Source organism: Acanthopagrus latus, chromosome 5, assembly GCF_904848185.1.
Source record: "Acanthopagrus latus isolate v.2019 chromosome 5, fAcaLat1.1, whole genome shotgun sequence".
In the NCBI taxonomy this organism is placed as follows: domain Eukaryota; kingdom Metazoa; phylum Chordata; class Actinopteri; order Spariformes; family Sparidae; genus Acanthopagrus; species Acanthopagrus latus.
Genome location: NC_051043.1, coordinates 6219038 through 6232040, shown reverse-complemented (window position 1 = coordinate 6232040; position 13003 = coordinate 6219038).

Sequence of the window (13003 nt, the reverse complement as noted above, 5' to 3'; positions counted from 1 at the left end):
CATCTCATTTTCCTCTTGCTTCACGGTTAAGCTAATCTTGTCAAATCATTCATGTAAGTGTCTATGTGTCATGCGTGAGACAAAAGGAGAACAGTTTAGCCCCTCTATCTCACCCTGTACCTTGAAAGCCACACCGCTTGTGCATCTCCGCAGTCTTTGAGGGAAAAAAGGCTTACAGTGCCACGCTGCCGAGAAAAGCCAACTCATCCCCACCAGCATTTGTTGTGCTCCGCTTAATCTAATTCAACTGCTAAAACCCCTGTGACAGCAGCTCCTGTGCTTCAAGCACTAAATCATAGTCTTAACAGGGGAACAGCAGCAAAAATAAAGATGAGAGGGAGAATAAGCAGAGCGGAGACAGAGGAGGTAATGCATCCAGATAAAAAGAGATGGATGTGGGAGAGAGAGAGAGAGAGAGAGAGAGAGAGAGAAGAGAAAGGCCCTGGTGGATGTGAGAGGTGGGACCATTGGAGGGGCAGTGTGTTGACTGATGTAGACAGCTGGACATGGATTTTTTAATCTGTCCAAATAGGATCTGCCCAATGTAGGCTTTTCTCCCGAGCAGCAGGCCCAGCACTGGGGTTGTGACAGCCAGACGACAGCATGGGACCACAGCACTCAGAGATGACACCACTGCTGCCTCTGTGTGTGTGTGTGTGTGTGTGTGTGTGTGTGTGTGTGTGTGTGTGTGTGTGTGTGTGTGTGTGTGTGTGTGTGTGTGTGTGTGTGAAAGAGAGCAATATGTGCATCTGTGTGAAGAAGAAGAGGGAGAAAGTCTAACAACAAGACAAGCAGTCAAAGTGTCTGCAAGTGTTGCCGGCAGTAGTGTCAGATAAACTTTGTAGTTTTCATTTTAGATTTCCATCTGATGCCAAACACGAGCTGTGATGCAGCGTTGTAGAGGATGGGCTGCGTTCAGGTGACGGCTGTGATGTAACTCACGCACAGCAGTGGGGTTTCTATCCAAATATAGCCCACATTTAGCCAAACTCAAACCAAAGTTTGAATTAATGTAAATAGATGTTAAAATGATAAGATACACAGCTGGCGGAGCTTGTTCTCTACTAAGATGCCACAAAAACCAGTGCAGTAAAAGACAAGGTTTCATGATTAAAAGAGAGCAAGGAAAACCAAAGTGTGAAGGAGATAATGCGTTTTTTTTTTTTTGTTGTTTTGTTGGTTTTTTTTTGGGGGGGGGGGGGGTTGCCAAATTATTCAAGTTCAAAATCAAGTGGTTTCCAAAAAGACACAATATCAGAAATCCTTTAACCAACATTAATAGTAAAGATTAATTCATAAATGTTTTCTTTTATTAACCAACACTGATGAAAGTCTACCCACCGTCAGCTACTAATGTATTACTGACATACATAGGTCAGTTATCTGTATCATTATATCAAGAGTACAGACATTATCATGAGCCACAATGGATCATCGTGTAACTTACTGAGCAGAGACTGTGACACACCCTCCACCCCAGAGAGCACTGGAGAAACTGCAGAGGGTGAGGCACCCAAACTAGACATACGCCATGCCACAGCTGCTGATGACTCGTTTATAGATGGCATTATGGGCTGCCCTGCAGTTTAATATGCAGACAGAGTACAATATACATACAATCCATGTATAGTAAGGGCTCCCTGTGCTGTGTCTCTATCAGCGAAAGGGGTCCTTGGTCTTTGAAGACCCCTGGTAACACATACATCACACACATCAAGTGTCTTAGAAACCAAAATCATCTGTCCTCCCTCCTCCTCCCATCTTCTTAAAACACAAAGTTATTCAGAATTATTTTTCTGATTCCAAATCACATCTCAAAGTTGTCGACATGCTGTTCTCAGAGGAAAGGAAAGTCCTTGGAACACTGTTTGAAGCTAGAAAGGTGGCAGGGTCAGCCAAATGTAAATACCATAAAACACACATGAAGTTGTGTTGTCCTTTAAGGTCTGTTTGTTTTTTCTGTCTATTCATACAAAAGAAAAAAAGAGAGTTTGTTTATTTAGTTTGTTTAGGCTTTAAAAAAAATCAGTCACTGAAGATCTGTCTCTTCTGAAAGTTCCTCTCCAAAACTAAAAAGTGCACCTTAAAGTGTAACTAAAAAATATATATAATAATAATAATTTTACACATCCGCAAGTATTGATCTTACCAAGACAGCGCTCTATCTTTATTATCAGTGTAAGGATAGAACATTATTTTAGGTGTAAAAGTCCAAAGCCACTTCATATATCCACTTTTCATGCAGGAAGTCTCAAGAATGAAGTGATATTATTTAGAAATAAAGCTGTTGTGTTTACTGGCGTTACTATACAGTTGGATGTTAACGTGTTACTTTGTATGAAATCTGTTAAGGTGGAGGTTTTCTCCAGGGTGTGTATACTTGTGCGTTTATGTGTGCGACTGAGTGTGGGTGTGTGCCGTGTAGTTGACAGGGTGTGTCAGCCTGGCCTTCAGTTGACTCTTTCAGACAGGCTCACAGGCTCTCGGGGCCCCGGGTCCCGGAGACGGTGATGGGAACACAGTTTAATTGGGGTAATCGGCGCGCTTTTAGGGACCTGCTTATTAAGAGAAACCCCTCACAATCACTCACTCACACACACACCCTCGCCTCAGCACAGGCAGACAGACAAGTAAAGTGACAGCTCTGCATCTCACCGCCCAATGCCTTCCCCGATTCCCAAGACCCCGAATCAGCAGGCGGGGAGGCAGTATATGATCATGAATGTGTGTGTGTCCATAACGATGACATGTCGGTAACACTAACAATGTTTAACAATACTTAAATGTGTCAGTGATACTGTGCCTATGCCTGGAGATGAAGACGGATGAAAAGGTGTGGCGGTGGTGACGGTGAATGCTGAAACCTTTTTCACAAACCTGGACATGTAAAAGTGAATATATAAAAAATAAAAATCATTTATCGTGGATCTACAGCTAACACCAGATATTCTTTCAGAAACATAAGGTAGGCTGATCTTTCATTTCATGTCTTTTAACAGCTCCCCTCTGAAATGAAAACTCAGTCATCATCTACTCATCTAATGCTGGTGGAAAGCCGGGTGAAGCTTCATGGTCCACAAAACAGCTTCACAGCAACAGTGTTGCATTCTCCTAGAATAAAATGCCATAAAATTGCTCTACACCGCTCATCCTGTGTCCAGAAGCCCAGAGATCCCAAGTGAGTTTGAAAACACATTATTTGCCCCCCTCCCCCACCGACATGTGAGATGGGGTGCATTGCTAACGCTTTTATTTTTGTGTCTACAGTGAAGATTCTGTCTCTTAAAAAAAGAACATAAATAACAGCTTTTCAAATCATTTTGGGATATCTTGGCCTCAGGAGGCGATAATGCTAGATGAGCTTTATGCAAGTTAATGTTTTGAGTTTTTTCATTTGTTATTATTATCATTATAATTATTCTTTTTTTATGTTTTAAAACAACTCCCAAAACCCATCAGATGTTTAGGGGAATGCTGCAACACTGTTTTGCTATGAGGCTCCAGAAATGTTTTGTGAACTGACAAATCATCCGACTTTCCATCAACAGTGAGCAGATAATGACTGAATTTAAATTCTGGGTGAATTTATCCTTTAAATCATATTGCAGTAAATATGTATCTTACTGCCAGTAAATGGGCTGCCTTAGTGCAGTATTACTGCTCACTGAGCATGCTCAGTGTGATCTGAGCTTGTTAGAAAAAAAACCCCCAACAGTTTAATTCATTGTCTGAGGCAACAATGACTGAGATTGTTTTATCTGTGTTATTGTTGTTGTAAGAGAGAGGGATGTGAGGATTAGACACTGTCTGACTCTGCCTAACCCCCAACTACAAGCACACACACGCACACGCACACGCACACGCACACACACACACGTTAACTTTTCCCAGCCCCCACACTTACAGGGGGTTGGGAAAAGGGAAATGCTGCTGTAACATGAACAAATCAGTTTGCTGCTACCCCACCTGCCAACAGGTATCAGATAAAGAATAAATCACCCAATAATATGATATAATACTGCTTCTGCATCATGAATGCACAACCTGCCAATGATCACCAAACTAGTAATTAAAATAGCCTAAAAAAGAATCCCATAAACAAATCAATATTCTTCTCACCTAAAATGAGTTTACCCGAACCTTCTCCAAATGCTTTCATTTCTTCCTCACATTCTGCTCTTTCCAGTGTCCTCCCTCCCTCCCCTTGTCCCATTATCGATGCATTCTTAACTTCATGAAACTCTTCATTACATCCTTTTGAGGGGAATTCAGTTTTCCAATTCCTGCTTCCCCTCCTCGTTTGCTCATCCTAAGACAAAAGGCCTTTTATGTTTCGTGGTGTTTTCTGCTGGTCTTACATGTCGGATTGTGGCCCCGGCCTGACTGAGGGTCAATACATATTGTTTATGAAAAACAAAAGGATGATGACGTGATGTCATGTCTAGACTCCATGCAAATGAACAAGGTTCTTAATAAACCTCTCGCGAGCGTGCTTACAGTATTTTCAGAGCCACGTGACGACGCACATGCACCCAAATAAGCCACACACACACACACACACACACGTGCGCGGGCACGCAGAGTGGCAGACAAAGTGGGAATGATTATGGTAATGATAATAATCATGGCTGTCATCACTGTCTCCTCCACCATGTTAAAAATTAATCTGAGTTAACGGTAATCCACGTCTCCTCATTAGATTACTGGTGTGGGGAGGGGAGACTCACAGGCCATCTGTACATCATTAACAGAGTCTCAGTGACAGCCCTCTCCTCCAATATCAACTTCCTCCATCCCTCCATCCTCCAGCCCGTCCATCCATCCGTCCATCTTTGTCTGCATCCCCGTTTATCCATCTCATCCCGCACCGCCGCCATCACTCACTCGCTTCCCTTCAGCCTTCTCTCTCCATTATTCAGTGTGTCAGCCGTGATTTGCATCACGTTCACAACTCCAACCTGATGACGATTTGAGAATCACACTGATGTGAGGCTGTTTCCCAGGGGTGTCATTATCAGCCGCGTCATCAGTCCATTATCATTATTATTATCACATTTCATTTCTGTTGTGTCATTAGACATTGTTGCCTCTGATGCTCCGTCTGTTCCTCCTGGTCCAACAAACACCGCTGGCCAAACAAGTCCAAACGAAGCTTTGATTTCTGTAGAGAAATCATTCCTTGCAGAAAAGGCCAAAGGTCAGGGGTCAGCTAGAGTGCTCCAGTACAGCAGCACTGTCTGGAGCTGAACGAGGAGTCACTTTCTTGCTCGAGGACTCTTTATATAGCTGATCTTTTTACATAACTGCCAGTCTCCTCTGCTGCAGAGCAGAAAATGGAAAAGAAGGGAACAGACAGACAGAATAAACCTTGACACATTTATCACTGAATCTGGTTGCTCATGTCAGGGGAACAAGCGCAGGCAGGCAGAAAAAAAGAAACAGACGGAGATGCTGCGGGGCACAAACAAGCCAATGACAACGGAAGGCACAAAGAAATAGTCAGACAAATTGTTAAAGGAATAGTTGAACATTTCACGTTTGTACATTAAATGTGAGGCTGCCCCCCAGCAACTTCTTAGCTTAGCATAAAGACTGCAGACAAGGGGTACCAGCTAGCCAGGCCCTCTCTGAGGTTAAACAATCTACCAACCTGCACCACTGAAGCTCCAGCCAAAAGACCAAGAGAACGAAAATGGCAGCGTGATGGACAGTTCTGCAGGAAGTCACAGCACCGCATCCATGAAGGAGTCCCACACGTCACCCGCAGTAAGACATCAACTTATCATTTTCACTTTGGTATTTGTATGAATTGAACAAAGGATATGTAACGTATTAAGCAGTGAACAGGGATACTGAAGGCAGATTGTGTGTTATCTTTGGACAGAGCTAGGCTGATTGGCTGCTGGCAGCAACGTCATGTTATGTACATCTTCTCATCTAACTCCTCCTAATGCATACCTGCTGAAATAAGGGTGTAAAAAAGAGGGAAGTTTTCCTTAGTTCTGGTCTCCCCTTAACAAACCCAACCCTACGCTGGAAATTTCAAAACTTGACTTACTTTAAGAAAGTAAAGAAACCAATAACCTCAGAATTACCAATCAAAATCATCATATCAAATTTAAGTTGTACAAGCTTTAGTAAGTAAAGTTACCGTACTTTAGTTATGTAACTTTTGTTACATAAGACTGAATGTAGCTATTTTAACCCAAAGTAAGAACTTTTCCTTAACCCATCCGAGAGGTATTGGGGCCTTGTCTTAACCAAACTGTCGTATGTCATACTCACTTTGAAAGTCTGGCAGGGCATTGCATATAATGTATTATTGCTGACTTGACTGCGGATCTCTTCCCCTGCAAAACTGACACATGAGGACTGGGTAGAGTGCCGTAGTTTGAAGTTTAAGATCACTCACTAAGCTGCTGTATTTTAAAAGTTTGGATTGAAAACGTGTTGTCAGTGATGAGGGAGGCACGTCAGGCGGGGTTGTTTGTGCACGCTCACCCCTGCCTCTGGGTTGGGAGGTCATTTACCACCACGCACGTCCCACACAGAATCTGAGAATCACCCATTTGATTGAGACTCGTGTGTTCGCAGGTATGACACTGATCTTTTCCCTCAATGGAGTGATGCAGACTGGACAGGATTGTAATTAAACAAAGAGAACAAGTGATGAGCGCAGTGAATGACTCCGAGGCCCTTGATAATTGATAACATCTGTTCCTTTATTTTAGTGTGGGGTGAGTCTGCTCTGAGGTCTGTCCCGCTGTGGGCAAACATCCTCCACTGTCTGTCTGCAGCCCTTGTTTACAACCACACTCTCTACAGTACAGGGAGCTGTTTTCCCTACGAGAACTCAGCGGAAGTCACCACCCGGTCGTTATCTGCCGGGGCTTTTGAACTGTCAAGCCTTTCCGAATCAAAGCGTAATCTCACGCAGCACGACAACGCGAAGGAGCCACTGAACGAAATCGACAGTGGAGTCCTCAAGTCTCAGGTGTGGTTTCACATCGCTTTAACCTCAGCCGGCGCCCCACCTATCTCATCTCGACAGACGCGTGGGACGAGGAGCTCATCAACTTTTACTGTGACATCTGCCGGAGAGGAAAGTGTGGAAACAAAACAGAAAAAAGTTCTGACAGGCCCCTTTGTCTCCGTCAGAACGCCATTGATTTTTCTGCTGACTTTATAGACAGCTTGGAATATTGTTAGCAGGTGGAGCTCAGAGCGTTTCGGGCGTGCGTGCCTGTGAGTGTTTGTGTGCCTATTGACAGATGGTTGTCATTGTATGAAAGCTGGTTTGCACATTCATGTAATGGAGGCAGAGAAACATCGCAAACATATGTAGTGGACAGCAGGACTCGCTGACTGGAACTAAAGGATGCACGTTCACAACACACGCCAAACACATTTTGACTGCATCAATTACATGCATGCTCGGTAACACATGAGCGTGGCTGTGTGACGCAGGTTGTGTGACTCATGCATAACATGTTGTGTAATAGAAATCTGTTTAATGCATGGATTTTAGTCTGACAGGAATTATGTGTGTTGTTTCTGAGTAGAGGCAGCTATCATCATCTCAGCGCAGGAGCTGATAGGCACCGAGTGGAGGTTTTAGCGTCAGACATGAGGGAAGACTGACACATAAACGAGCAAGAAGGGTTCTGAAGGCAACAGGAAGTGGAAGACGTGAAGATGGAACTGAGAAAAACTGTCAGAGAGGACCAAAGAGAGAAGCCATCTGAGAGTTACAGTGCTTGACCGACTCGCTCTTTATAAATTTGCATGTGTATTTGTGTGTGTGTGTGTGTGTGTGTGTGTGTGTGTGTGTGTGTGTGTGTGTGTGTGTGTGTGTGTGTGTGTGTGTGTTTGTGAAGACCCCCGCCCCTGCACTGGCCCCGCCTCTCCATGCGCAGCAGCCTAACTGTTCCTGACAGCCAGTGGCTCATTAGAGCTGCTGTTCTATGTTCCTACCTCCATCCGCTCGTTCCCAGTTTCCCGGACCCAGCCCCCTCAAACAATATGGGTGTGTGCGTGTGTGTGTGCGCTTCAGCTGGCTGCACTCAGTCCTGAGCCGGGACAGGGATGGGGTGGGGGGGTCGGGGGGGCTATTCACCGGCACAAAGACATAATTAACCAAATTGGCAAATGGTTCGAGAAACCGCCTCTTGAACATTGTGTGCTACCCATCGGTTGCTATAGCAATTCTAAATTTGCGGCTACGTTTGTGTGTGTGTGTGTGTGTGTGTGTGTGTGTGTGTGTGTGTGTGTGTGTGTGTCTGTGTGCGTGTGTGTCCGATGTCCATATTAAAAAGTCACAAATGATTATCAGCCATGTCCTCCAAGACCACACACACACACACACACACACACACACACACACACACACACACACACACACAAACGTACGTCTTTTATACAGATCATTTCTGGGGTTTACAATTCTCTCAACATCATCCCTCACTCACTCACTCCCTCACTGACTCGGTCATCCAATTACAGGACAAGGCCAAATCTCTCCACCTTCTGGCCCGTCTGTGACGTATATCAACTAACATTTCAGTAAAGCGTTTTAGTATTGTAATGACAACATTCAAAACTAAGTCCCACACAGGAAGGAGACGGATTGCCTTTGCTGAGCTCATGTCTGTTTGTGTGTTTGCTCTGTGGGGTAAGGATGCTCACAGAGAAGATGATGGCAGTCACACTGGTGGCCTCATGCATCTTGGTTAAAAAGAAACACTGGTAAAAACAACTTTTTTACTCAAGTAAAAGTAATAAAGTACCATCCATTTCTGTGTAAAGATAACTGAACCTTGTGTCATATTAATACAATTAAAAGACTATTAAACTTAAAGGTATCAGTAGAATTTTGTCTACCAGGAGGGCAAATACCAACAATGTGGGTTGGTAAAGTGATCCGAGCACATAAAGGAAATTAAGAAAATAAGAAAAATCCAGCCAGAGAGCAGCTGCGAATAGATACAAAACACTTACACGTCCTTTCTTGTTACGTTTTTTACATTGGTTCCTCTCACTACTTCTGCCCTGCGTGATATGCACTGATACGTTGAAATCAGTCTTGTTGGGAAATCAGCGTGCAGTTATGCAAAATTAAGATATCTGATAATTCCCCTCAAATGCATGAAAGTTAAATTAACAAGCCTGTTTTTAAAATGTAGGAAGGAAAAGTAAAATGTTGTCAGAAGAATAAACAATCAAGTAAATTACAGATACCTGAAGTAAAGTAACAGAGAATTTGCACCTCCCACATCTGCAGATGTGTGTGTGAGTTGGTGTGTGTGTGTGTGTGTGTGTGTGTGTGTGTGTGTGTGTGTGTGTGTGTGTGTGTGTGTGTGTGTGTGTGTGTGTGTGTGTGTGTGTGTGTTTTAGTCTCTGTCAGCTGACTCTCCTCCCTGTGAGTCAATGAGACATCGATCACAATGACAGTGGGACAGACATCAAGGACAAACTGCTTGTAGATCAATAGCTGCATGGCTGCACTCTGTGTTTGTGTGTGTGTGTGTGTGTGTGTGTGTGTGTGTGTGTGTGTGTGTGTAAAGCTTGCATTGCTTTCCTGCTATAGAAGAAAACCTTTCATAACTGCAGCTGAATAAGACATCACTTTATCTATCAAACATAGATTTCACTGCAATACAGAAGTTGGAAGTTGATTTGTGCTTCAGAGCAACACTAAGTTTAGCCCATAAAAGTTGCTCTCCTCCGGAGTTACAGTAAGGTTGTGAGGTTTGTTTGTTTGTTTTCTGTAAAGCTGTCTTCCTCCCGCCGACTCCAGCCCCGTTTTGAGGTTAGTTTCTGTAAAGTTGTGCCTTTTGGCACCAAGCAGCGTTGTGGTTTGGGAGCTCGAAGCTTGGTTAAAGATAAACTTCAGGTCTGACTGAAGAGTTCACTCTTTCTCGCACTCTTCCCCTCCCTCTGTCTCTCTCTCTGTTTCTTCCCCTCCCATCCCTCGTTCGGCCCCCAGAGTCACAACAAGAAGCAGCAAACAGCTTGTGCATCCCCCGTACCAGGAGAAAATGCCCCATTTTCATCTGTTTGAATCTGACATTTTTGGCACATTAAATATTGGACATTAATAAATTAAATGTAATGAACTGACATGAAAGAAGAAAAAAGTCCAATGGTACAATGCAAGAAAGTATAAAAGGCAAGAGTGCAAAAGAAAGAAGCAAAACAACAACTAAAAAGAAGGCTCAAACTTTTTTCTTTAATTCCAATTAACTATTGCCTTCTGTAGCCATTGGAGATTATTTTTCATGTTCATTTATTCAAACAAATATTGAATAATTTATTGTAGTGGGAATAACAACATGAGAAATCACAAGCACTTGGTGCCAATGGAGGGAAAGAGGCCTGTCTATGAGGAGCGTGGTTGAGGAGCGCTCTTAATAAGTGCGACTTATTGGTCATTTAATCTAATTAGACCTCCGCTGGGTGTTTTGTAACATTGAAATAATCATAACTGCTTGAAGGGAGTTGATGCGGCTGATCTGTGACCAGCAGCTCATTTACTAGGTGATTATTAAAATGATCCTCTACTCAGTTTTGTTTGGTGATCCCAGAAAACTCACTTCTTTATATGTGTGTTGCTATTTTGGCTTTAATGTCACACACTGCCATTGTGTGCAGCTGCGTTCATGCATTTTTAACACCTGTACCTGCTCTGAGGTCCAGTCTTATCTGTGTCAGTGTGAGGATGTGTGTCACTCGCCTGTACGCAGTATGTAGGCCGCTGTAAGTGACACCAGGGGTCACGCCCTATACTTGTGTTGCGTAACATGTCGACTTCCGCCGATCTCATAGCACTCCTCTCTCCACCCTATCAAGCCCACCTGCTACACCTGGGATTCCTTCAAAACATACTTCCTGTTGGATGCATCCAATTGAAAAGTTTTTTTTTTAATGATATTTGCCAACCAGTCCTCCACATCAGAGGACAATTTTTCCTTTGAAGGGCATGGACTCCCCCTGACCCACCTATTGGCAGGTTGACATCATTTGTCTGTGCCTTCCAAAATGGTTGCTGGTTAATGTTTGGTTAGGTTAAAATACGACATGACCAACAACTTGCTCAGGGTTAGTAAAATATCTTAAGGGTAACTCCACCAACTTTACACACTGAAGTGTGTTAACAGGTCCTGGGGTGCATTACTTATGTGAAAAAGAAGTATAAAGCCTACCGCGGCACCAGAGGAGGCAGCATGTAATCTGATAGACTGTCTCCAGTGATGTCACTCAGTGGCTAAGTTGCATTTTGAAAAGGAAGAAGAATGTGCAGGATAAAAAAGAGGTATCTCTGGATCTGCTTAGTTTTGATAATTGATTTTAAACCATGATGAGTTGGGCCAAAGAATGCCCCAAAGCCTCCAATCAAGATGAGGTGATGTCAGGTGAGCTTCGTCATCATTCTGGAACGAATGCTTCTTCCACATTTTCTAGATTAGTGGTATTCAAACATTTTATGTCCAAGACCAAAGGGCAAGCCAAAATCTCAGGGCACACCTGTAGTCATATCCAACAAACAACTATTTTGCTCATGAAATATTCACTAACAAAATGATTAAAGAATTAATTTGAAACAATAAAACATCACAAAAGCAGCAACACCCAGATTTAATCCAGGCAGGTCCCCAATTTAAAGGAGAAAAGATCAATTTCCTAATTTTATCCTTGTTTACACTGGCTGTCAATCAAGGCTTTAAATATGTCTAATAATTCCCACCAACAGACCATTTTGTGAACGGCAAATTGTTGAAGTTGGAATGTTTTTAAAGGGTTTAGGATATAGAATTTGTCTCTCTGTTAGGGATGAATGTGTACAATGCACTGATATGGCATAATTGTATATTACAATTATACTGTACAGTTGTGATGACTAGGAGGTGCCTCACAGTAGACCAGTGTGGCTACAGCACAACATTTGAGAACCACTGCTTTACATGATTTTGTCATACCATCTTCGTTTTTCAGATGAATAAGCTGTAGATGCCAAGCAAGATCACGAAGACATTCCTCAAATCCTGGAGAAGCCTGCTACTAACAGCAATTGCTCAGTGCAACAGCAATCAGAGCTAAAGACGGTTTTGTTTTAATCTCATCGAATCAAGAACGTTGTACAGCTGAAGGAATGTAGGGCCAAATGAAACGGCAGTCTGGCAGCAATTAAAAGCACCAAAAATGCTCACAATATAACTCACACTTATTTAGACATGGTTATACATGGATATATATATCTATATATATATATATATATAGATATATATATGCTTCAACACACAGGGGCACAGGGGGAGAGCTAACGGTCATCTACTGCAAGTAATACACTGACTGGGGATAAGTACTGTACCTCATACAACGCATCAAAAGCCCTGAACCTCTGCAAGGACATACCTTCAAGTGGATAGCCCTGTTACAATAGAGATACACATTTCTTCACACACAGGTGCTGTTGTTCACTTCATTATCAGGTGTAAAGACAGACACTCACAGCTTGAGGAATCTGGAGCAGCACTGGAGTTTCCAATTCCAGCCAGATGCACACAGAATCCAACACACTGTCATCGAACAATGAATGAAAACAACAGGCCTGACATATTTTGCATCTCTTCTAATGCCCTGTGTTCTCCCTGCTGAGTACAGACTACTGTGATTTACAACACCTTGTTAAAGTGAATAGGTGTGAGATCTCCTTGTAAATTGCAAATTGAGCATAGCAGCGAGCCTGAGCCTTTGTAGCACCTCAGGACCAATTATCTGTTCCTCTCATCCTCCTCTCTAAGCAAAAGACCCCATTAGAGGTCCATAAAGATATCACAGATAGACCAGAGACCAATTAGGCGTCCCTAAACTAATAACAGCAGGTAGACCAAGTGACAACACGGGCGTCCAATCTACATCTACCTCTCGCAGCAGCATGTGTCACAGCAGTAACAAAGCCCGAGGCCCAGTCCGCACTGTTGCACTTTAGACAACTGCAGACAAC